The sequence below is a fragment of the Rattus norvegicus genome, chromosome 15 (genome assembly GCF_036323735.1).
Source record: "Rattus norvegicus strain BN/NHsdMcwi chromosome 15, GRCr8, whole genome shotgun sequence".
Taxonomy (NCBI): Eukaryota; Metazoa; Chordata; class Mammalia; order Rodentia; family Muridae; genus Rattus; species Rattus norvegicus.
Genome location: NC_086033.1, coordinates 100,923,596 through 100,949,865, shown reverse-complemented (window position 1 = coordinate 100,949,865; position 26,270 = coordinate 100,923,596). Strand labels below are relative to the sequence as shown.

The window sequence follows — 26,270 nt, the reverse complement described above, 5'->3', positions numbered from 1 at the left end:
TCACACACAAACACACACACAAAACACACACACAAACACACACACCAACACACACACTCACACACACACTCACACACAAACACACAAACTCACACACAAACTCACACACAAACACACACGTAAACACATACACACACACAAACTCACACACAAACTCACACACAAACACACATGCAAACACATACACACAAACACACGCAAACACATACACACAAACACACACAAACACATACACACAAACATACACACACATAAACACACACTCACACATGCAAACACACTCACACACACACAAACACACACAAAAACATACACCCAAATACACACACAAACTCACACACACAGAAACACACACACATAAACACACACATACACAAACACACACACACACACTCACACTCACACTCACACTTCCTCCTCTATAGTGTTGCTCGTATGTTCATGAGTTTAGGGCTTACCTACTAAGAACTGGACAAACTATTAGGAATCTCATGCCTGGAGAAAACGGATTCTCCATTCTCAGCAGCCATTGGTTGACTATGGTCTTCATCTAGGGGTGGGACTTGTGAACAGCCCCATCTGTGCTGCTGTGGTGTCCACTGGCACTGTCATCATGCAGGTTGTCTGGACAAGCATAATTTTTGGACGTCATGGTTGGAACTGCCTGCCGCGATCAGAAGAAACTATCTTGTAGCCAGTGTGCTGGCCCCATGGCTTCTATGCCCTTCCTGGATCCTCTTCTATGACATTTCTTGAGCTTAGGAATAGGGGTTGCATTGTTGATGAAACACCATAGAAGTGTTTTGTGTCATCTCAAAAGACTCATGTAGGACAGACCTGAGGTAAAACCACCTGCTTCCTGATGTCTGTTTCTGTATTTCTTTCACATTTTCTTTTGTTTAAAGCAAAACAAAATGTTTTTGAAAGACAACTGTAGAGATTACTGAGCATATTTTGTTTATGAGGTGGCTTTTATTTCATCATAACACAAATCACAAAACTGTATCAACGATTGAAAAGCATTGAAGGCTGAGTAAGTGAAACATATCCTCTAGTTGAGAAAGGTGATGGGCAAGTTACTGGTTTAAACTTCAGATTGACCTCCATTTGAAATACTTAGATGCCAGCGCTCCCCCGACAGATGGCTACAGGGAACCATGTGATTGTGAAGCCAGGCATGGAATCTTCAATTGATTGCTCTGTGACTGTAGTGAGCTCTTTAAGAAGAATCTTTATCTCCAGTCTTGACAATGACACTGAAGAAATGAATCCCTGAATTTTAGTTGCAGACCATATGAGTGCCTGTTGACATTGTGACGTAACCCTCCTCCTGATTACCAGCAACCTTTGTGAGGTAGCAGGTAGACCCTGAATGTGATGGAGAATCATGTGTGCTCGACTAAACTATCCTGGTCTGTCCCTCAGAGAAGGGATCTGAAGAATGAGCCAACCACCATACAAAGTATACTGATCTCTGTGATTCTCTCCTACCTACATCTGTAAGAGGAAGGACTTTGAACACAACACCATGCTTAGAATGGCATAATCATAATGGCAGCATTGGCCTAATCATTTTAGCATGCCTTTGGTACCATTTCATGCACTGAAAATTCATTAAATGCTTGTGCTCTGATCTCCTATGAAGCTGAGTGTTACATAAAAATACAAGCTTGTCATTCCTATTAGCAATGTTATTAGTAATTAAAAGGAGGAGAAAGTGAAAGATTCGAATGTACTATTTACATTGCTGGGTGGAAAAGGTATCACTTACATTTATTTACAAGGCCAAGTCGGGTCTCAGTAGCAACAGCATCCAAAGTTAAGATGTTGTGATCAAGAAAAATAACATTCCACTAGAAAATTCTATATAAAAAAAGCACATTTAAGCTAAGCAATCTCCCCACATACAACTTATTTTTAAAAATTGTATATTTACTGTAATTGATCACAACTTTTAAGTCAGAAAATAAAAAGCAGAAGAGGATATGATTGTTCAGGGTAGACTTTTAAAATTTGTAATATGTTCTTAGGACTTGGGTTTTATTCCAAAATATTCATTTGTACAAAAAAAAATCAAGCTCTAGGAAACAAAGAGCAAGAGGTGAGTTCAAACAAGAACAATGTGGGAAGGTTCGGTGATAGATTAGCTAATAATGGGGCCCTATGGGTAGGCATTGTGACACAATCCAATATTGCCACGCCCCAAGTTCAAGCAAATCTTGGATAGCCCTGGAACCTGGAGATAGCCTTCAGTTGATGAAACTCCTTGGGAACTCCAAGGATGTGCTGTTCCCTAAGCAGTGCCTGCCGTTACACTCTGGTTTGCATGTTTCTAATTGGAGAGGACTGGCCAGACAATGGCAAATGTTATCACTGTTTTTCCTGCTTTCCTGCGCAGATCCTCAGACCCATAGACGCTTCAGAGCAGAGTGTGGCCCACAACCAAGGTTTGGGCCCTGCTGCGGCTCATTCTGCATGCAAGTGGAAGACTGAAGGAGAGCCGCTCTTCAGGCTCCATTATGAAGTCTCAACACCGGTGAGCAACGTACCATGCAACTGTGCAGAATTATGCTGGGATCGCGCAAGGCACAATCGATAGTTTCCAGAATGCTTTGCTGTTTAAAGTGCTTCATGACTACTGTTATGTCAAGCTTGACTGCATGGAAACAAGCTAAACCCAGCAGAAGGGTCTTAAAGTAGGTCAGATTTTTATCACTGACAATAGATGAGAAAAAAAAACCTTCACTTTTCTATTCTGTCGTTCTGCCTTCCCAAGACAGTAAGTTCTATTGAAGTCTTAATCATGTCTAGTACCTCATAGGGAACGAGGAAGGCAAACGGGTCACCACGCAATGATGACGTCTCCTGTCAGTACCATAATGACGAGGGGTTGATCCACACCATTGGGAAGATATTGGCAAAGGTTTCAGAAGAATGTTCACATGCATGGAATAGTTTCCCAATTCGGAGATCCCCTGTGGACACAGACATAGAGTCCCTTCCCCTTTTTAACTTTCTCAATAAATTTTGAAATGATGCTTTATTTAGCGTTCATTTCACATTTATTTATTTACCATCTTTTTTAAAGTTTCTCTGGCATTTGGGGCTAAAGACTGGCACAATCCCTGGCCTGCCCAGCTCCTAGCCTGTATCCAGCCTTCACAAATGTGCCCCACAAGAACAAGTGAGGCTCATCAAGCAGACGTATGAAATGCTCGAGGTTTTCTATAAACTTTTTTTTTCCTGATTAGATATATTCTTTGAAAATGTCACGATTTATAGAATGCATTCGCGTCATATCCCCACCTCGTTCATTTTCCTCAAATACAAGTGTGCTCATAACACCGACGCTATAAAAAATGTTTCTCTATTACACTGAGTTCTTCCGTAAGTTGAGGCTATTTGTTCATTCGAGTAAACGAAAAATTTTGAAACAGTCTCACTTAAAAAGCAATGAACAGAATCTCCTTCGGTGAGGGACATGGCTGTCTGGTGTCTTCACCTCAGCCTACGTTCCTGAGGTCATGGGCTTCCTCCGTGCGCTGGTGTTTTATATTCATGCTCTCCGCTGAGGAGCTTCTTTCTAATGGCTTCGCGGTGCTTATTTTGCAGTTCTGTCGGGGACAACTAAATGACATCTAGACTGGAGTTACAAGGAACCTTGCTTTCAGGAAAGCAAGTAGAAGCTCGCTGGAAAATAACAGGCTCTACAAACTACCCGGTTATTTCCTTGCTTTTTGTTTTTAGAGTCCCCAGCCCCTGGGGTAGGAAGACCCGGAGCCCTTGATTCAGGCTCCGAGGACTCCGAGGCTGTGCCCACCAAGTACTGTGAAGCTTCGATTCACGTGCTCTATTTATCTGCGGCATGTACGCCATTTTAATCTAAGACTTTGGTTTAATTCAGATCTTGTAACCTCAGAGTGTCCCATTTATCTACACTGATCTCCCAATTCAGTCGGAATTAATCAACACTGTGAGGCTCGCAGAGAGCACGGTGCAGTCCAGTTCTCCCAAATTATTCACCAGTCCCACCTTTACTGTAGTGTCCCCAAATCAACAGACTTCTGCCTTTGAATCAGTCCTCTTTGCCACAGGCAACGGAAAACGTCGACTTGGTAGAAATGCGAATTGCAATGGACGTGATGAGAAGATATCTTCATAACCACACGGCCTGATGAGGCTCGATGAAAATGTAATGGACAATTTGGTCCCGCAGAGCAAGCTCCATACGGACCGGACCACAGAGACGCGGTTTCTCTGCTACCTTCCTCATCAACGGCTGTATCTCACCAACAAGAGGTTGTAACCCTGGCTTTACCCTAAATCCTTCCATCAGATCCACAAGGAGGTAGCCAGAAAGCCGCTTAAGTGGAGGGAGCGCTGCGTGTCAGCAGATCAGAAGTGCTAATCCGTAGAACCAGAGCTGTTCCAGGCACTACATCTTTATTGGCGTGCCAGGCCTGGCTGCATGGAAATGAGCTGAACCCAAGAGAAGGGTCCCGAAGTAGGTCAGACATTTATCATCGACAGTAGATGGGAAAGTCACTTTTTTATTTGTCCATTTATTTCCCAGAGAGTAAGTTCCATTGAACATGAAGCCGGCCGTGATTATAATAGCCATTTTATCTTCCAACTGAGGAGGAGGGCTTGGACACAGTGCATTTACAGGCTGCTCTCAAGGCTCCCAGGGAACTTTCACAAACCACATCCTCCAGAACGTGTCCCTGGTCGAGTTTAACAGTGATTGGTGTCACCTTCTGGAACCCAAAAGTGATGCTGTAACCATTTATGACATTTAAGAGCCTACATTCTTTCTTTGGGGTGTTGTGGGGTGGCGGTTGTATGTTTACAGTAAAGAAACTACGGAATTAGTTCCAAGTACTTTTGAAGTACATCAAAGCCTAAGTTCTTTCAGGTTAGCAACCGTGTGTATGTGTGATCTGGCTTTCGAAGACATAGCTCACGGGTGCGTACTTTGCGGATATAGCACACAGGCGCTTACTGTACATCCAGCGGCTAGAGGTCTATGACAGAAGTGAATTTGAACCCCATCTCCCACTGGCTTTGCAGCTCCGTGCAGCTCATTGCACAGCCTGTGCTGTGGATTTGCCATCTCTGCAGCAAAGGGGACAATGTGGCAATTGTAACACTCGAACTTGGACCTTAAGAGGATAAAATAACATTATTGGCCTAGAGGACGTGGTTAACAAACACTGGATATCATTGCTCCGTTAAATTCTCTGGAGTCTGGAGGAAATGAGCATGAGGCTAACCGTCCCTTTATGAGAAATGCTTATGGTCATTGAGGCAGGACATAGAAATGCAGCAGGGAGAATTATAGAACGGCTCGTGTTCTGCTGGGTAGAAGTTAAGCTTAATCATGTGCCCAGTAATGCAGGCAGCTGAAGTGCAGAACTAATTACGTAGGACAGTCATCGAGGGCTGCAGGAGTGGGCACAGCTCTGACTTCATCTCGGAGGACTGTTCCTCAGAGAACGGAGATTCAGCAGACCCCTCTCAGACAGGAAAGGGACAGAGCACATCCGCGGTCTTGTCCTGTGTATATGACTGAGTGCGGTGGTGTACTGAATTGTTGGAAGATGGTTACCTTCGTGCACAGTGCTCAAGTAATGATGATGGCAGACAACTTGGAATATATATATGAAAAGAAACAAGTTGGGGAGTGTTTGCTCATAAAGTTTACAGCTCACAATATCGGCAACAAGACATCAAAGGCACAATGGGAAGATACTTTAGAATCAGGACGTTGTTCCCCCACTAGTACTGACTACCTTTTTGTTTCTCTAGTGCAAGAATTGTTTTCTGAAATGTTTCTAATCATTACAGGAGGCCGCTTCTTAATCCAGGGCACTTTAAATATCTCAGAACATTAGTGGAAGACTCGATTTGCCTGTTCATAGACAGTATTCATATACTGAATACTAATGCGTACACACGCCAGGAGCAGCGCTGTTGACACAAAGGCACGCATCGACAGTGAGGATCTCGACGTCAAGAAGATCGAAGTGACATTTCTAGCTCGGCGATGACAGGCACCATTGTGTCTGGAACCCACAAGTTCAGATCACTGTGAGCCTTGCCCATCTGGTTTCTTGTTGGCATTAAGATACAGTGTGTGAAGGATGTTCTTGGAGAATATTAAAATCCTGGAAGAAACACCACCAAGCTTCTGGCTTAGTGTGGTAAAAGGTAATTGTTTCTCTAGACTAATGAATGGGTAACAGAAATAAGCATCAGTTCTTTTAGTTCTGAACAGTGTGATGCCAAAGTCGGTGAATTTTAACGTAAAGGATCTGAGAGAAAATATGTTTGCCTCTATGAACAAGCTGGTTTCTTTAGAAAAAAAAGAAAAACATGACTGAAATAGATAATAGATAATATGTGTGTCATGTTCCTTAAATACATTATTTACAGAGCCTGTCTGTGGAAAAAGCTTCGGTTATTAATCAGTCCATTAGCAGACCTTTCCCTGTAATCCATAGAGTTGGGAAAATGGTGCTTTGTGCTTTATGTTTTCAGGGAGAAAGGGTTTGCTTGGGCTCACGGGTTGAACACACAGTCCCTTGCTGCAGAGCAAGCATGGAGATACAAGTCCTATGTGTCTGCATTCGGGAAACATGAGAGGAGGAACCTCAGTGGTCAGCTCCCATAGCTGTTTTGTCTTCTCTGACCCTAATCCACGGGATGGGACTACTCACAGTTAGGTTGGGCCGGCCCGACTCACTTAACCAGGTCGGGTATCTTTCCTACAGAAATGTCAAGTTCTGTCTATTACACTAACTGCCATCCTGGCAAGGGGACAGTGAATATGACCCACTGCAGCTCCCAAAGCTCCAGCCATCTCAGTGAGCAGGGACAAACGAAGCCAGTGTCAGGGCTTTGGGAGTGATCCTGAGTTCTGTGGTATTCCTCCCACCCCATTCTCTAACTGCCTCTCGGGGACCGATGCTTCTTAATGGCTCCTGCCTCACAACCTTGACTAAAAGAAGGCAAGTACTGAAAGACAGCAGCCACTATTTTATCATCTCCTTACACAGAGTGTGAGGACTCATTCTTGGGGCCACAGACCATACAGCAAGTGAATGATAGGGAACAGGGAGCCACAGCCCTTTGCTCTCCAATATGGAAAATAACTTTGTCTAGGCACAGTCACGGTAAGGCAGGGGAGAAATAGTTTGGAAGGTCGTAGGTCCCAAAGGAAAGAAAAGAAGAGAGAAGCAAACATCAGTTACCACACTGATACCGTGAGGGAATAATGACTGTCAACAGGAGTATTACTTAGGAAGGTCTGTGATTGCATTTGCCCCCTTATACAGTGTAGTAACTAAGCTCACACACATATATATACACACATACATACATATATATGTATATATGTATATATATATACACACACATACATACATCTCCCAAGGACGCAGACAAGAGTTATATTTTATCTTCAGATCTGAGATTCTGAATTGGATTAAAGCTTTTCTGGGGCCTTGGTATCATAAATTCCTCCTTACTCCTGTTAAGCAATCTCCTTTTGACTTTTCCCACTACCTGAATCAGACACAATGGCTTGAAGCTCTTCCCATTCTCCATAGCCCCACTCTATCTATATGCCACAGAATATGAACTTGTAGAGGGAGGGGGGAGTGACACCTCCCCTTAAGGAGAAACGTCTATTCTTAGCCTTGCTTGCATTCCCTGGATGCCAGATAAACTTTGATGTGAGGATTGAAAATTCTGTGGCTGTCATCCTAAATACATTAGAAATAGCATTTAGTTCTTACTGTGGGAGGAAATTTAAGAAAACTTCAACATGGATAGAATTACATTTGTCTTGATTCAATCTTGGTGAACTTCAAGGGACCAGAGCGTATTGCTTTCACTATGCTGTCATTTCTAAAATCCAAATTGCCAAAAGAAACAAAAAACAAACGAACAAAAACAAAAAAATCCAAAAAACAAAGCAAAAACTGAAAAAAAACCAAATAAAACCAAAAAACAAAAGTAAAAAAGAAAAACACCCCCTCCCCAAACTCCTATAATCATCGAAGAGTGCATTCAAGTGAGTTTAGTAGCATTCCAAGAACGCCAAGGATAGTGGCTCCATGGTGGTCCAAGTTCTTCCAGGCACTGGCTCTTAGAGGGCCTGCTTCCCTTACTAGTGGGGAAGCAAGGCTCAGAGCAGCAAAGGTAAACTTTCCCTTAGTCTGAGTTAGGGGGATAGTCAGACACGGTTGACTCCACATTCCTCTCAGTTCACTGTTTCCCAACATGCCTCCCTCTGTGCTCAACACCAATTTAAAAGAGAAACAAGTGAAATGGAACTTATCAAGTGACACCCCGACAAACTAGCAATAGCAAAAGTAATGCCCTTCAGGTGGGAAATGACAACACTGGCCAGGCTGTGACACCAAAGGTGTAAACGCATGCTCCAGAGAGCTAAAGTCTGAGTTCCTTCTTTTCAACCCCTGTTAGTCATTTCTGGTGGCTGACTATTCTGGAAACAGTTAAGGTCAGTGTGCATGCATACTCTGCGACTGATGGACAAACACGAAATACTATGCTTTTAAAGGTATTTGGATATTGCCCAAAAACTACACTATCAAGAAACAAAGAAACATAATGTGCTTACACCTCTAGTTTAGTTACTGTATAAAGTCATGCATAACTCGTCTATGAGAAACAATGTGAATGTTTTCAGTCCCGGCATCTCGTCTACTAAACAGAAAATAACAGGGGTCTTCATGTCCTCCTGAAATTCATACAAAGAATTCTCATGTCACAGCTGTCTAATGCCTAAATTTATAATTCTTCATTTGGGGAATTTAAAAAGAGAAACTTAAGGATTAATTATCTCTTTCATATTAAAAATACATGGAAAATTCGTTTAAAATACTTTCCTATTGGAACACTCAATAACATAAACTATATTCTTTAATATGTATGTATCTCCAGGACCTAAAAATTTTAACAGTACTCCCATGAATAGTATGTGATTATCTCCAATATTTTAAGTGAATTTCCATTTCAACATTTCTTTTTTTTTGTTTTTGCATAGCTCCGAATGGTCTTGAAAGTGGGTGCAAATTTTCAGTTTTCTTTATTTAGAAATTTTCTGAGAGACACAGCCAGAATACAGCAAATACAGAGGCGTATGCCAGCAGCAAACCACTGAACTGAGAATAGGACCCCCGTTGAAGGAATCAGAGAAAGAACTGGAAGATCTTGAAGGGGCTCGAGACCCCATATGTACAACAATGCCAAGCAACCAGAGCTTCCAGGGACTAAGCCACTACCTAAAGACTATACATGGACTGACCCTGGACTCTGACCTCATAGGTAGCAATGAATATCCTAGTAAGAGCACCAGTGGAAGGGGAAGTCCTGGGTCCTGCTAAGACTGAACCCCCAGTGAATGTGATTGTTGGGGGGAGAGTGGTAATAGGGGGGAGGATGAGGAGGGGAAGCCCAGACAGATGGGGAGGGGGAGGGGCTAGGGGGATGTTGGCCTGGAAACCGGGAAGGTGAATAACAATTGAAATGTAAATAAGAAATACTCAAGTTAATAAAGATAAAAAAAAGAAATTTTCTAAGTTAAAGGAAATAAATTAATGTGTTGTGTGTTGCTTGCACAAGCTGACAGAGCCATCACTTTATTATTCGCTAGACAAGCTGCAACCTGATCAAGTTATTCTGGAAAACATCTGCACAAGCCCTAACTATCTGTCAGATACACAGGGCTCGACACAGCTGACTAGGAACAAATCCTGCTCCACACCTCTGGTGTTTTTATGGTGCGCCACCTCCCACAGTGTGCCTTGTTCAGTCTGTCATTGCTTTCTGCATGAAAACTCATTCTGTTTCTCTCCTGCTGCTGGTGAGTAAACTCCCTGATGCGTTTGCAATTTATTGTGATCTATTTCCCCCATTCCAATAGAAATAAATCTCACAAACCTTCTCATAGTGACCAAAGTGGAAGACTATAAAGATTAAGAATGATGTCAGTGATAAGCACAGGGTGGTTACTAATTTAGTGGTGTGTGACACTAAACCTCTTATTGGTAACATTTTAATATTGGATATATTGAACAAAACTTGTAATCAGAAGCCGTTGGCAAACAGCACCCGTGAGATAGCGCAGTTAGTTGGTTTCCTTTTTCTTCTGTGACTTATGCTTTTATCAAATCTACTAAATATGTTTTTTGTTTTGCCTTGCAAACTATGTTCTCTAAGCTGTGGCACAAGGAATCTGGTGTGGAAGTCACAAAAAGATGCTTGATCTGTGATGGAGGAGTATCTGGAAGAATTAGGATCCAATCACATATTTCTTCATTCCTTGTGAGTTTTGCTATAGTTCTGCTATAGCACCCTCTGTCCTTCATCAGATAGAATGACCCACACAGCATGAACATATGTGAGAGTCAATATTGATCGCCACCTTGACAAAAAGCCTCCTAGAATGCCAATGAGAAATTACTATTTACATTAATGACTGGTCTACATCAATCGAGGTGGGAAGAGGTTGAGAGCACAAGCACTCACTCCTCTCTCCTTTCAGAATGCAGATGTAATTATTCCAGCTGTTTTATGCTCTTCACGCCATAACATCTTTGTCAGGAATGAGAAGAGCCTTAGATTATGAGTTAGATAGACCCTTCCTTACTCCCCTAAACAGTTGGGGAGAAAAGGGTTTGCTCAACTTACACTTCCACATGGCTATTCATCACCAAAGGAAGTCAGGACTGGAACTCACACAGTGCGGGAAGCAGGAGCTGATGCAGAGGCCATGGATGAATGTTACTTACTGGCTTGCTTCCCCTAGCTTGCTCAGCTTGCTCTCTTATAAAACCCAAGACTACCAGTTCACTAGTTGAGAAAATGCCTTAGAGCTGTGTCTCGTGGAGGCATTTCCTCAACTGAGACTCCTTTCTCTGTGATAACTCCAGCCTGTGTCTTGTTGACCCATAAAACCAGCCAGTACAGCCAACAAACACTGGAACCAAGAAGTGTGCTGTTGCTGACGTATACTCGAAAATGTGACCACTGGGTCTTTGGAACAAGTTTGCAGGAGGAATTTGGAAGAATTTGAAGCTTTGGGGTAAATGCCTTTCAATACTATAGGACAAGATTAAGGGAACATTCTGGTCAGAACTCAGAAGGCAATTACACTGAAAGAAATGTGGACCAGCAAAGGGCTAGCTCATGAACTTTCAGAGAGGAACTAGGAATCTATCAATTACTGGGCAGGAATGCATTTGTATTACATTCTGGTAAAGAATCTAGCTACATTCTGCTGGTGTCCTGAGAACTTGTGTGGGTTGAATTTAAAAGTAGTGGATTAATTTACTCAGTGGAGGAAATTTAAAGATAGGATAACATTCGGTCCATAACATGGCTGACTACTTCATGTATATATATATATGTGTGTGTGTGTGTGTGTGTGTGTGTGTGTGTGTGTGTGTGTGTATTAGTAATAGTAACAGGAAGAACGACTTTTTAAAAATATGCATCTTGGTGAGAAATGGAACATAGATACATTTAAAGATTCAGTCAAGATGGGTGCTGAGGAAGATTAATTGTCAAAGAAATCACCTCCTTTTTACAGGGAAAACAGCAAAAGTGCCCTGCAGATAAAACCCCATACACCATGGCTCCAACTTCTGAAAAATTAAATTCATTTGAAAGGAGAGAGCCTGGTCATAGAATGCAGTCTAAGGGATTACCTTCAAAACAACCATTTAGAGAAGTGTTGCCATCTGTGTACCCTGGAATACACATTGAGGCGAGTGCACTGTTGACTAGGGGGTAGGCTCCATTCTTAGTTTTCCACACAACATGCCAATATGGTCCATTCCATACAGTTGGTTTCATAGACACAAAAGTTTGAGACTGAAGATGTCTCCGAGTCTTACTTAAAACAGTTTCCAGAGAGCAGTGAGGCCCAATTGTGGGAGGCAGAGTTAGAGTCCATGTAGGAAAGCCATGAGACGCCATTGTGTGAAGCTTTGAGGGAGAATCCCATGGTTTATTAGAGGCTCTAGATTTCAATTGAATCTAGAATCACTCAAAAAACAAGCATCTGATTACATCTGTACACAATGAACTAGATCAGGATACCTGAGGTAGAAACAATTCCAAGCATAGATAATACTGTTCTGTTCACTGCAGGCATAGACTAAATGAGGAGAAAAAGTCAACTGAGTACAGTCACCCATCATTACTTCCTAGCTTGTGACTGCACGTGTGACGTGAGCAGCTGTTTCATGGTCTCACTGCCTTCTCTTCTTACCGCGATGGACTAAAATCAACCCCTTCCTTCCTTCGGATCCTTTTGTCAAAGTAATGAGACAAAGAACCTAGAAAGTCATATATATCATGACACAATTTACCCAAGTACTTGGAAATACAGGATGCACCACACAAGAGAGGTCAGAAGAAGAAGTAAACCCTAGAAGGTAGAAAAATTCTGCAAAACATCAACTTAGGGACTTCAAACAATGTAACTCTCGTTTTATAGCACCTGTGGCAGACTCCAATGTGACTCCACGGGACTGGATCTGTTCATGGTCAGTTGTGGAGGAAAAAAGGGCATATGGGTCCCTGTTCTTCTCTGGTGGCCTTAAACCTGTACTGCAATGGGAGTGCAGACAAATGACACCATGACTGATCAGTCTGGCAGTACTCCTCCATGTTAGCCAAGCAGGATTATTTGGGAGTTCATACTTCACAGAAGGGTTTGATGGAGCTTGTTAGCGCCCAAGTACAGAAAGGAAGTGAAAGTGCATGGCTACGGACATCCTCACTAATATCTGCATTCGTCTGAGGAATAAACACCAAAGGAGAAGGCCTATCAGCTGGCCTTCACTAACATCAAAAACCTTCCTCTCTGGGAAGTACACTGTCAGACAACAAAAAGAAAAGCCACAGATCCAGAAAAACTATTTGAAGAACTATGATAAATAATTAAGATAAAAACTACACAAAGAACTATAAAAAGAACAATAAGGAAAAAGCAACTCCATCAAAAATGAATCGTTGGTCAATAAAAGGACATACGAGTTATAAAAAATGATTAAGAAGTGTTTCATTTTGAGTCGTTATAGAAGTAAAAATTAAATAATTCGACAAAACAGCTGCAAAAGAGCCAGGATACTGACTACTGACATAATCAATAAATTATTTGGAAAAAGAGGAGTTTGATTCATTGGTGAAGTCAAGAATAGTATAGCTGCTTTACATCTGATCTTAACCTAAAGGCTGGGAAGTGGTATATACATGTGCAAGTATATGTACATCCCGAAAAAAAAAGAAAGAAAGAAAAAAAAGGGGGGGTTGGGGATTTAGCTCAGTGGTAGAGTGCTAGAGTGCTTGCCTAGCAACCGCAAGGTCCTGGGTTCGGTCCCCAGCTCCGAAAAAAAAAAAAAAAAAGAAAGTACACGTACATTATATGCACATGTATATAATAGTTATTTAGTTATTAGTTAATGGTTATCAGTTATTCTGATAGAGTCTCCTATAGCCTGGACTGGACTCAATTTCATTAAGTAGCTGTGACATCAAATTCTTCATGCTCCTGCTGGCAAAATGCTGGGAGTAGTGGTACCAGGCTAGGATACATTGCTCGGGATGATAGTTCCTATCCAAATTAAACATATTTTTACCATAAGATCCTGCCATGGTGCTCCATGATACATTCCCAAAGAAACTGGAATCCATGTCTGCGCAAAACCATGCATTTAATATAAGTAGCAGTTCCATTCATCATTGTCAAAACTGAGAAGCATCCACAAACTCCTGACATGCATGCATGCATGAATAAATGAATTGCTTCACATCCGCACAATACAATACCTCCTGGCTCTACAAAGAAATGAGCTATCTAGTCAAAAACATAAATGAGAATCTTACATACAGATCGCTAAGTAAAACCGGGCAATCAGAAATTGGTGTGTTCTGCACAGTTCTGATTATGTGGTATTCTGGATGAGCCAAAAGCAAGGAGACACCAAAAGCTGTTACAGGAGTAAGGAGATGATGAGTAAGGGGAACACCACATTCGGATATCAGTGTAAATAAACAGGGTGTGTTAGTTTCCTTCATCATTGACTCATGGCGGGGACAAGAGTCTTGAACAGTAAACAGCATCAGGAATGAGCGCTAACATGGTGTATGTGTGCTCGAGAGAATGCACAGGTCTTCTGCGCCCTGAGATGTCAAAACAGGTGGTTGGATCCCCTGGAAATAATTACAGGAGGTTTGCAACATCTGACCTAGGTCCTGGGAAACAAACTTGTGTCCTCTGCATAAATGTCCTTACCTTACCATTGGGTGTGATAGAATACATAATCTAGATATCATATGCTACCAAATAAAAATCCCAGTGCAAAGAATATGTTATACAGGCCAAAGGGGACTCATGGACAACCCCAAACATTTTAGACTATTGCCAGTGATAATATCCTGAATGGAAGACATGTACAGAGGCTCAACAGTAGTAAAATTTAGCTTCTACAATTGTAGCAGATGGCAATTGACACGGAGATCCGATACTGTACAATCTGCACAGAGTAAGAGACTTTTAAACATTTGACCCTAAATTGGCTGTCTTTATCATACTCCTCCCTTCAAAAGGCATGGATCTATGAAGATGAGGAGGCAGAGACAAAGGAACTACACGTGGGGATCAGTTGAAGGAAACTGTTTTCCAGATAAAACATGGATGATGGACATATGAACTCACAGAGACAATGACATCATACAGAACACTCACACAAGCTTAGGACAGGCAAATCTCCATCAAGGAGAAGCTGAGTGAGTAGAAAGTCCTACCTCTAGCCAAGGATCTAATCTTAACTGACAGATCAGCAAGAAGGAACAGCAGTTTACTTCAGTGAAATGACACTGGGTGCATCAGGCACACTCCAGGGGTGTCCCCATGTTCAAGAGTAGTACTGGTCAACACAAATTGGACTCCATAGTTTGAACATGGGTAGGTAGAGAGTGGAGGAGCTATGAGGAGTTAGGAGATGGGAAAGGTCATGATCAAAGTGCAGTGAATGAAATTCTTAAAAAGTAAATGAAAACATTTAAGGAAAATCAAAGACAAGAAAAGAGAAGTTAGTGAGCCATCTCACCAGCCATAGGATATTCCATCGTTTACTGGAAGATAAATTTAACACTAGAATTCGAATGAAAGATAATTTCATTCAATAGAGGGACCACAGCTCTAGGGACTTAGAGCTCATTCAAAGAAAAATGAGCAGGTTTGTTTGAAGTCCAGCCCTGCCCATGAGTGATAACAAGTAAAAATTGCTTCTCAACAGCCAGAAGTCTATTTCTGTGAAAAGTACCCAAGTAGGGAAGCAGAAGGCAAAAGACAGACTACAGGCTGCATCTTCCTCCTCTTCCTAGACAGCCTGGCAGTACTTATGACAGAGGCACGGACATCATCCTAGAAATCAGGTCTCTACAGGTTTCAGTGAACTGTGTCTAACAGACGTACTAAGTAATCAAATTATGGAAATGTGGAAGAGACTGGCACCCTCTTCGTGTAAGGTGTTCATGAGTGATTTCCTCTTTATTTTCTTTGCTTTGTAGCAGTAATCAGATTCACAACATGAAGTGCCATTAATCACATATGATAATGATACTCCCACCATGATTTATGGAAAAGGCTAAAGCAATGGTGACATCTGACAGAAGAGTCCGTTATTTTGTCTTGTCCTCACAAGCACATTATGAGGTTTCATTAACTTGAATTATTGTGAGTATGTCAATAGTGCTCACATATAATATTTATAATTCCTCATAAGGGTAAGATCTTAAATATTAGAAAACAAAATTATACAATAAACTTGTCCTGTTTCTGGAGACTCAGTAAAGAAAGTCAGAAAACATGGAGTTCTGTACCGCTGTCTATGCAGGAGTCTGAATTTGATTAGCTGGCTCTCTTTCACAGAGATAAAATTATTGCCAAAATGCAAACCCATTGAATTCCAAAGAAAAGGTAGACATAAATTCACATGCTTTATAAATAATACGATTTTAATAATATTATCATTTGATTCATTCTCAAGGAAAGATTTTAGGAGTTGCAATACAGTAATTAATTAAGACATTACATAGAAAGTTCTATAGTTATCTGGATAGACAGACTTTGATTAATGGCTCAGAAATGTCTTTGTAAGCCTTATTTGGTCAATCGAGTATAAACTTCAGCCTCTAAAATGTAATAAATTTGAGGCCGGGGATGTATCTCAGTGGGAACTGTGCAAACTTAAGGACCTGAGTGGGGATCTTCAGCTGCAATGTACAAGGCTGGGCATGGTGTTATGACCCTGAGGTCATAGCTCTGAGAATAGAAGGGACAAATGGACTTCAGAGCTCACTTGCAGCCTGTCTGTCTACAACTCTGAGCTTCATATGCAGTGAGAGGCCCTGTCTCATTGAGTAGAGGAGAAGGCACACAGAATGAACACTTGACTTTCACATGCATACAAAGTGTACACTTGTAACTTATTTGCACACATGTGCAACATACATACATTGGCACACAGAGGAGTTGTGATAGAATTATTATTAAAAGTTGCAAAATATGGCTACTTTTATGTGGTTTATAGGTGAAATATTTCCTATAATTTTATGGTGTTACCAACTTGGACACACCCACTTCAACGAGATTGTTATAAGATACATACATGCAGAGACAGACAGACAGACAGAAACAGAGACAGAATGACAGAGAGACAGAGTAAGAGACAGAGAGAGGATTCCAGAAAACTTGCTAAGGGCATTCGAAAGACAAACTGAAGTTTTTTTTTTTAAATTCCTTCCACTTAAACCATTTATATTACAACCACATGGATTCTGATACAACATACCTTCGTGATTAATTTCAAATCCAGAAGAGACAACTATTCTGAGTACTTTGGATGGAACTTAAAAGAAAAGAATGGGGTGTGACGGAGCTGAAGTTTACTTAACAATACAACAGTATTCTTGTAGCAGACAGTCACTCCTTGCTTTTCTTTACTTTGCACATTATGGTGGGTGTTTCATTAAAACTCCAGGGATTTGCAGGTCAATGAGAATCTTCCATGTAGCCTACAACACCTGTGTTTCTCAAAGGAACTACTAACAGCCTGATGGACATCAGAAAAGAAAATATTCCATATATCTTCCATATCTTTGTAAGTTATCAAATGAAGCAGGAGTTCAGAATACATCTTTTACTGTTTCTATAAAAATATACAAACAAACTTCCCAATAAGAATTTTCTATTTTTGTTACCATTACTGGTATTGTTGTTAAGACAGGGGCTTGCCTTGTGTCTGAAGCTAGTCTTGGATTTTTGTTAACCACCACACCCTCGCTTTAGCTTCCAGAGTCCTGGGATATGAGAGTCATATCTGAATACAAGAGAAGTTTGTGAATTTCATATGGCTAATTCATTCAATACCTTGATATATATTACAACATTGTATATTATATAAAATATTATTGTATATTATATATACATAATATTAAATGTGTGTATGTACACATAGACACACACACACACATATCAATGACATTACAAACCTGAAGAAATAGTAAGATCAGAAGCACAAATTTTTGCAATCACATAAAGCTTAAAAGAAAGTAGGATACGCATCTAACTCAGAAATGAAGAGCTATTTGGAAGCTTCAGTAGCAAGGAATCATAATTTTGAAATGTACACTCAGGGAACAATAAAAGTGCAAAAGGCTCCAGCCTTTCCTCAGGCAGGAGCAACAATAAGAAGGTGGCACCAAAGTTGAGCTGTGGAGGGAAGAGCTTCTTCCCAGGACTTTCCAACAGGACAGGTGTGAAGATGGGTGGTTACGTTTTCTGCCTTCATTTTATCCTCAGAGCTACTTAGAAGGAACTGGTCACTTACGTTAGAGATATTAGACCTCATTAAGACTTGAAATTTTCCTGGAATAATTGAAATCATTTTTCCAATTGATCGGCATGACTTGAGTGGAGGGAGAGAATATCTTGTTGTCGCTGTGCTGGTGGCTCCTATGCTCCTATTCTGTCCATCTCATGTGGCCTGGGCCTGTCTGAAGCCTGAGAGGCTCTGACCCACTTGAGAAGCTAGAACAGCAGGCCCCACAGCAATGGAGCGGAACTATACTGGACAGTTTGGAAGGATGTAAGTGGAAATCGCATGCATGTGACGGCAGTTGAAGTTTACTTTAACAGTCACACAATGTTCTTGTAGCAAGCAGCCACCCTCTACTTCGCACATTATGGCAGGATTTAATTAAAACTACAGGGAGTCTCAGGTCCATGAGAGTCTTCTGTGTAGCCTACAACACCTGTGTTGCTAAGAGGAACCGCTCACAGTCTGAAGAACACGAAAACCGAAAATCGTCCGGAGTGCTCCCAGCGTTTGTCTGTGTTTGCAGATGGCGGTGGCAGCGTGTTGTAAGAGCAGACTATTGACAGAGAGAAGCGCTTCCTCTCAGTGGACCTCCCTCTCATTAATAGCATCCCTGCCTTTACAAAATAGAAAATTGTAGTTTTCAAGTTTGGTAGGCTTTTCAATGGACTACTCTGAGTATAAGATGCTCATGTCTGCATAAACTCACATCTGGGGGACAGATAAAACAACTGGCAGACAATTGTGAAGATTGGGGTTTATATTCCTAGCTTACTCCTAAATTTCTGGTCACTCTGGTGGGCCACTTATAATCCCAGTGTTTGGAAGATAGAGACAGAATTCCCAGAGTAGGATACCTAGGTAGAGTAGTCATACAGAAAAGCCCAGGTTCAAAGGGGAGACCCATCCTCAATAAATAAATCAATTGAGGAAGATGGTCAGTGTCATTGTTAGCCTCATGCAGTCAATTGTATGCACACATAGGTAGACCCACACATGTGAACACACATGGCTCTATATATGCACATCACATAGACTTATACATGGGAACAATAAAATACAATCAGATCAGCTACTAAAGCATTTATCTCAAACTGCTTTTGGTAATCTAAACACAGGAATGTATGAAAATGTCATAATGAAGCCCATTATCATGTAGGATTCAGATACATGAAGCCAAAAACTGTAATTTGCTTTTGCTCACTGAATTTTCATGTGATAGATGTGTCTCATGCATGTGTGTGACTTACACACATATGTACATCTGTGCACATGTATACATGCTTTCTCGTATCGGCTCACACAAAGCAAAGCTCTTCTGAGGGGGTAGGAGGGAACTGACACCACAGAGCTGTCTTCTCCCACAGACCTTGGCCCTCATGCCGGCATAGACTCTGTGAAGGACATATTTAGTAATGAAGCTTTGACCTGTTAGCGTACAAAGAACTAAACACTCTCATGAAAGTGTTTTGTCTTTTCATACTAAAGTTTTTACTGACCATAGCTCTTCACCTACAGGAAGTTGACAGACTCTTCCCCTAACTCGGAAGATCAGTGTTTAACATTTAGGAGAACAGGGGCTGATAAAATAGCCTTGTCTATTCCTATCTAGTCTACTCTCTTCATGCAGGGTCCTCCATTGAACAGGAAGCTTGTTGTTTCAGCAAGGGTGGATGTCCATTCAGCTCCCAAGATCCATAAGTCTGTGCTTGCCAATTCTGGATACACACACACACACACACACACACACACAAACACACACACACACACACACACACACACACACACACACACACACACACACACATCTAGCTTGTTTGTCCATGATGGGGATTTGAAAAGAGTCCCTCATGATTGATTAGTGAGGACTCTTACGCACTGAGCTATGACTGACTTTTATATGGATGCTTTCGATTCGAACTCAATTCCCCGTGCACGTTCTGTGTGGATTCTTGCTCACTGAGTCACGTCCTTAGCCTCCTGAACAATTCTTCTTGGTTTTCCTTGTTGCTGCTGCTGTGTTTTGTTGTCCTTCATCTTCTTCCGCCTACTCTTCCTTCTGTTGTTATATTTTAAATGTGTGTGTGTGTGTGTGTGTGTGTGTGTGTGTGTGTGTGTGTGTGTGACGGTCTGTGGAGGAAAGAGAATGACTTTCTGGTGCCATTTCCATTCTACCTCCTTGTGAAATCTGCGGCTTAAATTGAGTTCAGGGTTCAGACCTGCATGAAAGGACTCCCACACGCTAGCCCATCTCACAGTCCCTGGAAGGGATTCTGATGACTGGCTCTGTCCCCACGCTGCTCCTATAACCGGGAGTGTGGAGTGAAGACTTCACACTCACACTGTGGTATCTCCACAGATGAGATCTTGAGTCTCAGTAAACAAACAATGGTGGGTGGGCAACAGGTGGGAGAGAATAGCGTCCTTCACTCAACTGATTTAATACACCATTTCACTGACATATTGATTTCATAAACTAGAGTAAATAAAAATATAATGTTATTATTCAACTTTATTATAGAATTAAATTTTAAACACGGTTTTATCCAAGTTAGCGGAAGAGTCTGTCAATCTTGGTGAGATACATTTCATGTGACAGAGTCAATAGAAACCTATCTATGGCAAGGCAGAAGTTTTCAGGTCAGTATTTCCCTGTATTCTAGCAGGACTAAATCTGTTCCAACCTGTAGGAGGGACCGTGTCTTCTAACAGGGTGTCATGACTGTTTTCTAGGACATATATTCCAGTCGAATGCAGGATTCAGTAGGAAACAAGGCAACCCTATGATTTCAACAGAGTTCTCCTTGTTATCTCTCAGTGTGTGAAGGAATGCATGATAAATCAGTGCCAACTTAATAATTGAGAATCGTTGGAGAAAATGTCACACAGTGGATATGGATGTTTGCCAAAAGGAAGAGTTGAATTTATGGGAGATCCATGGAAATCCACACTCCGATACTCTCCTGCCCAGTAAATCTCCTGCACTTGAAATCTCAAGTGGTTTAGGACAGATCAGCCTCTTTGTTATAAAAGTAAGCTGTGTTGCCCCAAAATTTGAATTTAATAACATGACTGATAGTAAAAAGAAATAAGTTTTCAAATTCACATCCAACATTTCATCTCTGAAGGCACGCTGGCATACAACGTTCAATTTAATTCCAGCAGACAACTTAGCCAGCTTTTCCCTACTTAGAACAAATCTAAATGCCTTAGGTGGATAGTTCTCAATGGCCTCCTTCACTCCTAAGACTCCGTAACTGTAGGCCACTGTCATCATTTTGCCAAGAGGAGAGTAACGAGATAACTCACGGAAACTGCTTAGAGCCTAAGACAAAACTCAGCACCAAGCCGCTGCTATTCCTCAACTATGGACCCTGCATTGCAACAAGATTCTCCTTCGATTCCTTTATTCAACGAGCCATAGTTTTACATGGAAAAATATGTTCACCTTACACTCAAGGACAGTAACACATGGTAAACTAGTGAGAGGACATACGTTGCAACTAACCAGTATGTATGAACAAATCGCGTATGTAGCTTTAATTTTTCAACAATGCCTGGATTTTGTACCTTGCATGGAATTTGTACATTAGTTCACGTAAAAACATGTGAATTAATGCATGAGCTGCATTGAGGACAGAGGATTACTGTGTGCTGTAGTTACATGACTACATGAGTGGGTTATTGCCTTAAATGCTTAGTTATTTATTCTTTTATTTAGTTATTTCTCTACTTATTTTTGCAGTACTGGGGGCAAAACCTAGAGTGTTACAAATACTAAGCAAACCTTCTATCAGTGAGCTTCACCTCCAGTTCCTTCCTTCCCTCCCTTATTTAAATAAATTCTTACGAACAATAGACAAAGGTTCAAAGATGGCTGATGCCTGTCTTTGCTATATCCTGATTGACTGGTATGTGTTTTGAAATGGGAAATTTTCCACAGAAGAAAGGGGTTTAATTCATCATTGTGTCTAGTGCCTCTTCCAAATAGTTTGTGTTTTATGAATGTTTGCTGAATGGGAGATGAACAGACGTATTAGTGGGTACATCCCACGGATGTCTCAAACAACTCTGGCAAGCCTTTTCACAGTTGGTTGGTTTTCAAGGATTTCTCATAGGAGTGAACTGGTCTGAGTGAGAAGTTTCTTTCAATTCTTCATTCATGCAGCAGCCTTTACTTATGTGGGCACATGAACTGTTAAGGCCTCTCAGAGGAAGTTACTTTAATTACAGAAATCAGAACAGCTTAATTGTAAATGTGCAATGCAAGCATATTACAAATGAGAGTGGTTGCTTTCCCCATTCCTTCTCTCCCTTCCCCTTAATAATTCTTATTATAGCAAAAGTATGCCTGAGACTGTAGCGTTCTTGTACATATCGCTCTTCAAAGTAACTACAGAGAGCAATATACAACGTTAATACAGGAGGACTCTGAAGCCATTGCGATACACCTCACGTGACCAATAATTCTATGACCTGGGTGAGAGATGGCTCAGTGGCTAAGAGAACTGTTTTCTAGAGAACCTGAGTTTGGTTCCCATGACCTATTTTGATGGCTGTAATTCTGGCTCAAGGAATCCAATGTCCTTTCTGGCCACTTGGAGTATAGATATGGTCTATAGTCTCGTCTATAGTCACATCTATAGTGTGTGTGTGTGTGTGTGTGTGTGTGTGTGTGTGTGTGTGTTATTTTGTGGCATAAGTTTCCCTCATAGTTAGACAGCAAGGCAAAGAAATAGCATGAAGGAAGGTCTGGGGAAACCTCTGCTCCAGTAACTATGAAAACAGCAACTACTCTAAATGCCTGTGTGTTCAGGAAGTTGATATAGACATAAGCAACTTGGAAAAGTGGAGGGAGACACAAGTTCATTGCCCTCTGGCATATCTGGAGCACAAACATTACCTATGAAAGATAAAGGCAGCATCTAACTTTTCCACCTATATTCTGACATTAATATTTCACAACTCTGCCATATCCTTGTTCCTGGAAGTTCTTATAGACTTTAAAAGGAGCTATTGTTCTGTTGTATAACTGCACACACCAAATATTGAGAATATCTTTTTTGATTAGGTGAGATTCCAGGAACACCTATATTATATCCTTTTCTAAAACCACCAGCTACTAAAGGCATTATTTGCTACAAAGCACGACCTGTGGTTATACGTGTGGTTTTTGCCTAGTGTCTGTAAGACTGAAAGGAAAGATTGTCGTGATGACTTTCTATCCAGTATATTCCATCAGTGTTACTGAGAAACTTCAAGGATGGGCGGTGCGTTCTTCCCTTGAGTACCAGCTTACAGTCCTCAGGATGAGGATGTTTATGAATGAGGATACATGAGGACATGGAGGCAGGAAAGATGGTGACATTTGAATTGGGAATCTCTAGTAAGAGAAGGCGTTAAGGATGGCACACCGTGTGAAAAGCTTCCTGGATGCTGAGTGGCAGTTCATAGACTGCAGTGGGTTAGAAGAAAGCAACAGAGAAAGAGAAAGACACACACAGGAAGATACAGTACTTCCTGTATGTAAGATAGCAGGAGCGATATATTAATACATGTTATTGAAAAAGACAACTGGCCATGGATCTGGGATTAATCAGTGAAAGTCAAGCCCTCTACAACATGCCCAGTTAATGGATAAGCAATACACCATTAAAATTTGTAGCCAGGGCAGTGATATAATAAAAATGGTATCTCACAGAAAAAGTATTGAGATTTCCAAGGCAAGATTGTATGTCTGGAAGACATGGTTTGGAGCAGCAAAAGTCCAGTCCTGTGGTAACCAGAATTTAGATTCTAGTATGTTAATAGGAAAAGAGAAAATATAACAGTGATGTACTACAAAGACAATGACTTTTTGAGAGGCTACTCTGTGATAAGTATTGCTTAACTCTATTCAGTTCAATTTGCAGTAGGATAAGTTGTGGGAATATTGAATATTCAAAAGAAAGCATGAGTATGAAGGGTAAGGTAAGGACAGAACAGGAATTCAGGACTAAACATAGACAGGCTGTGGGCTACCTGTGTGCTGGAAATACTCTGACACACTTGCAAGCTCTTGCATATATTTTCACTTTAGCATTGGCAAGCTTAGGGAAAATCCCATTGTAGAGCTAAATTATGAGATGCTGACATTAAATTGACTTGACCTCTAAAATTGTGTTTTATAAAAAACTGCTTACTTAATGGTCTGGGTTCTCTTGAGGAAAGTGATCTTAAATACCACAATAAATAGGTTTACATATTCTAAATGGATTTGGTGAATAGAATTATAAAATAAGTGTGCCGTCAGCTCTCTAGCAGCGCAGAAGAGCTTGCGGGAATTCATATATAACCCAGTATTTGCCAGTGTTACGATCTTCCAGATGCCATAGGAAAACCCAGCAGCCAACCAAGACGAGCACAGCAGGAGCGACACTGAACAACTTATAAGGCTCATTAAAAACCCACAGGAAAAACTGAGAATGACCTAATCCCTCTTCTGGGGGTAGGCATTTGAGAAGGATCAATATTACCTCAGTACTGAATCTACAGGCATGAGACACGTGACTCAGAGTGCCTCCCTCTGGTAGGAGATTACGTCTGCGAATGCTAGAAAGCATTCTGAAAACTAAGCACCCCAGAGAGCCCCATTCCTCTGGGATCATAGTTTGGTTTTATCTATCTATCTATCTATCTATCTATCTATCTATCTATCTATCTATCTATCTATCTATCTAATTTCTTTGTTTTTTACTAAGACCCATCGACATTTGCCAACTGCTATATTAATTAGTCTCATGTCATTACTCCAGGGCACATTGAAAATCACAGAATAACCCATCTGTGATGATCTGGAACCTTCCTTGTCCTTCTCACACATAGGGCCTCCAGGGCTCTGGTTATGACAAACCTTTCAATAGCAAGAAAGTCTATGTTTCTTGTGTTGGACTTTGAATCAGGGACAAAAATGCGTTAGGCAAAGACAAAATACTTCTCCTTCACCCTTATAACTAAGGAAAATTTCAGGATAATTAGCTATAAGATTAGATTTCCTTGGATGAGTTCCCAAGTTTCTGTTATAATAAGTAGAAGTATAACATGTTAATTTTTTAAAATCTCTGTTCTGTCCATTTCATTAGGTCTGAGCCATGAGTGGATCCTGAGCTGTGATGTGTTGCATATCCAATGTGAAACTTGTGCAAACTCCATACTGAAAAATGACTAAGTGTATGCGTAATCTAATGAGAAAACTCAGGGAATCAATGCTTTAGGAACTATGCATGGGAAGAACCCATTTTATATAAAACATAGGTACCTTCAACTCTCTCTGGACACAGATTAGCTTTTTCAGTCATTTTATTTGTTGAGAAATAACCTTCAAGAGCCTATGTTAAAAGGCTAAATATTAAAGTATTGCCAACTTTTAGTTTACATTTTTTGAAGATGATTCATTTATTACTAGTTTATAAGTGTTTGCACGCTTATAGCTATGTGAAGTGCATTCAAGCAGCTTCTGAAGAAACCAGAAGAGGATATCAGATCCCCTGCAATTGGGGTTACTGACAGTTATGAGCCTCTTGTGCTGGAAATCAAATTTGGGTCCTTAGAAGAACAGCAAGGACTCTTAACAACTGAGCCATCTCTCTAGTTTATACCATTTTCTAAAGATTAGGATGTGTATATCAAGACTATGCTGATTGTATATATGTGAATATATGAGTAAATTTGAGTTAAGTGAATTGTTACTAATTTTTTCACTTGTTTTGTCTTTACTTAAAATGTTAAAGTGTGTATGTGACTCAAAGCATTCCTTTTAGTGACATTCTTGAAAGTTGGGAAGATTTGTATTCAAAGAACGTCTTATCCATGAATGAGGCAGAGTGGAATTGCAGTAAAGAGCCCAGGTCATTGCAAACTAGAGCTCTCAGCTAAGCAATGAAATGAGAGCCACAGAGCAACATGGGATTCACCCACGGGCAGGATGGCAGTGTATGAAAAGTCCTTACTAGAGAGACTAGAAAGTACTCCCTATGAGCTTCCATTAATGTTAGAAGTAAGACACATTGGGACTGACTGCTACAGTGATATGTGAGGCCCATCTGCTAAGACCCATTTCTGGGAAAGTGAGCTTCTAAACGTGGAGCAAATATGAGGAGAATCTTCAGGAGGCAGTAAACAGCAGGATTCATGCCTGGTGCCTCATCAGGAAGAGGCAGGCTTTTCTTAGCTATTGATTCATTGTCACTTGATTAAGGAATAATGTTTGCCTCATGCTGATGGCTGACACAAAGCTTTAAAGAAGACTTACAAAGCCTAAGACTAGGGGTCAAGTAACAGCTGCTGTTGACATTCACTTAGTGGATCTCT

The 26,270-nt window shown here is 40.9% G+C and overlaps 1 protein-coding gene and 1 long non-coding RNA gene across 6 annotated transcripts in view; one reads left to right on the top strand and one right to left on the bottom strand.

Annotated features, from left to right (window-relative positions):
- Gpc6 (glypican 6) overlaps positions 1-26,270 on the bottom strand; it is a 997,624-nt gene that overhangs the window by 485,173 nt on the left and 486,181 nt on the right. The gene's annotated exons all lie outside the window — the stretch shown is intronic.
- LOC103693782 (uncharacterized) lies at positions 2,223-13,447 on the top strand. 4 transcript variants are annotated; one of them, XR_010058042.1, is made up of 7 exons: positions 2,223-2,536; positions 3,613-4,299; positions 5,848-6,210; positions 9,124-9,892; positions 10,249-10,353; positions 10,962-11,113; positions 12,184-13,447. It is a non-coding gene; the product is annotated as an uncharacterized LOC103693782 (long non-coding RNA). The 4 variants fall into 4 exon arrangements; XR_005494416.2 differs by having other exon boundaries at positions 4,095-4,299; positions 10,962-13,447; XR_005494415.2 differs by having other exon boundaries at positions 3,613-3,721; positions 4,095-4,299; positions 5,848-9,892; positions 10,962-13,447.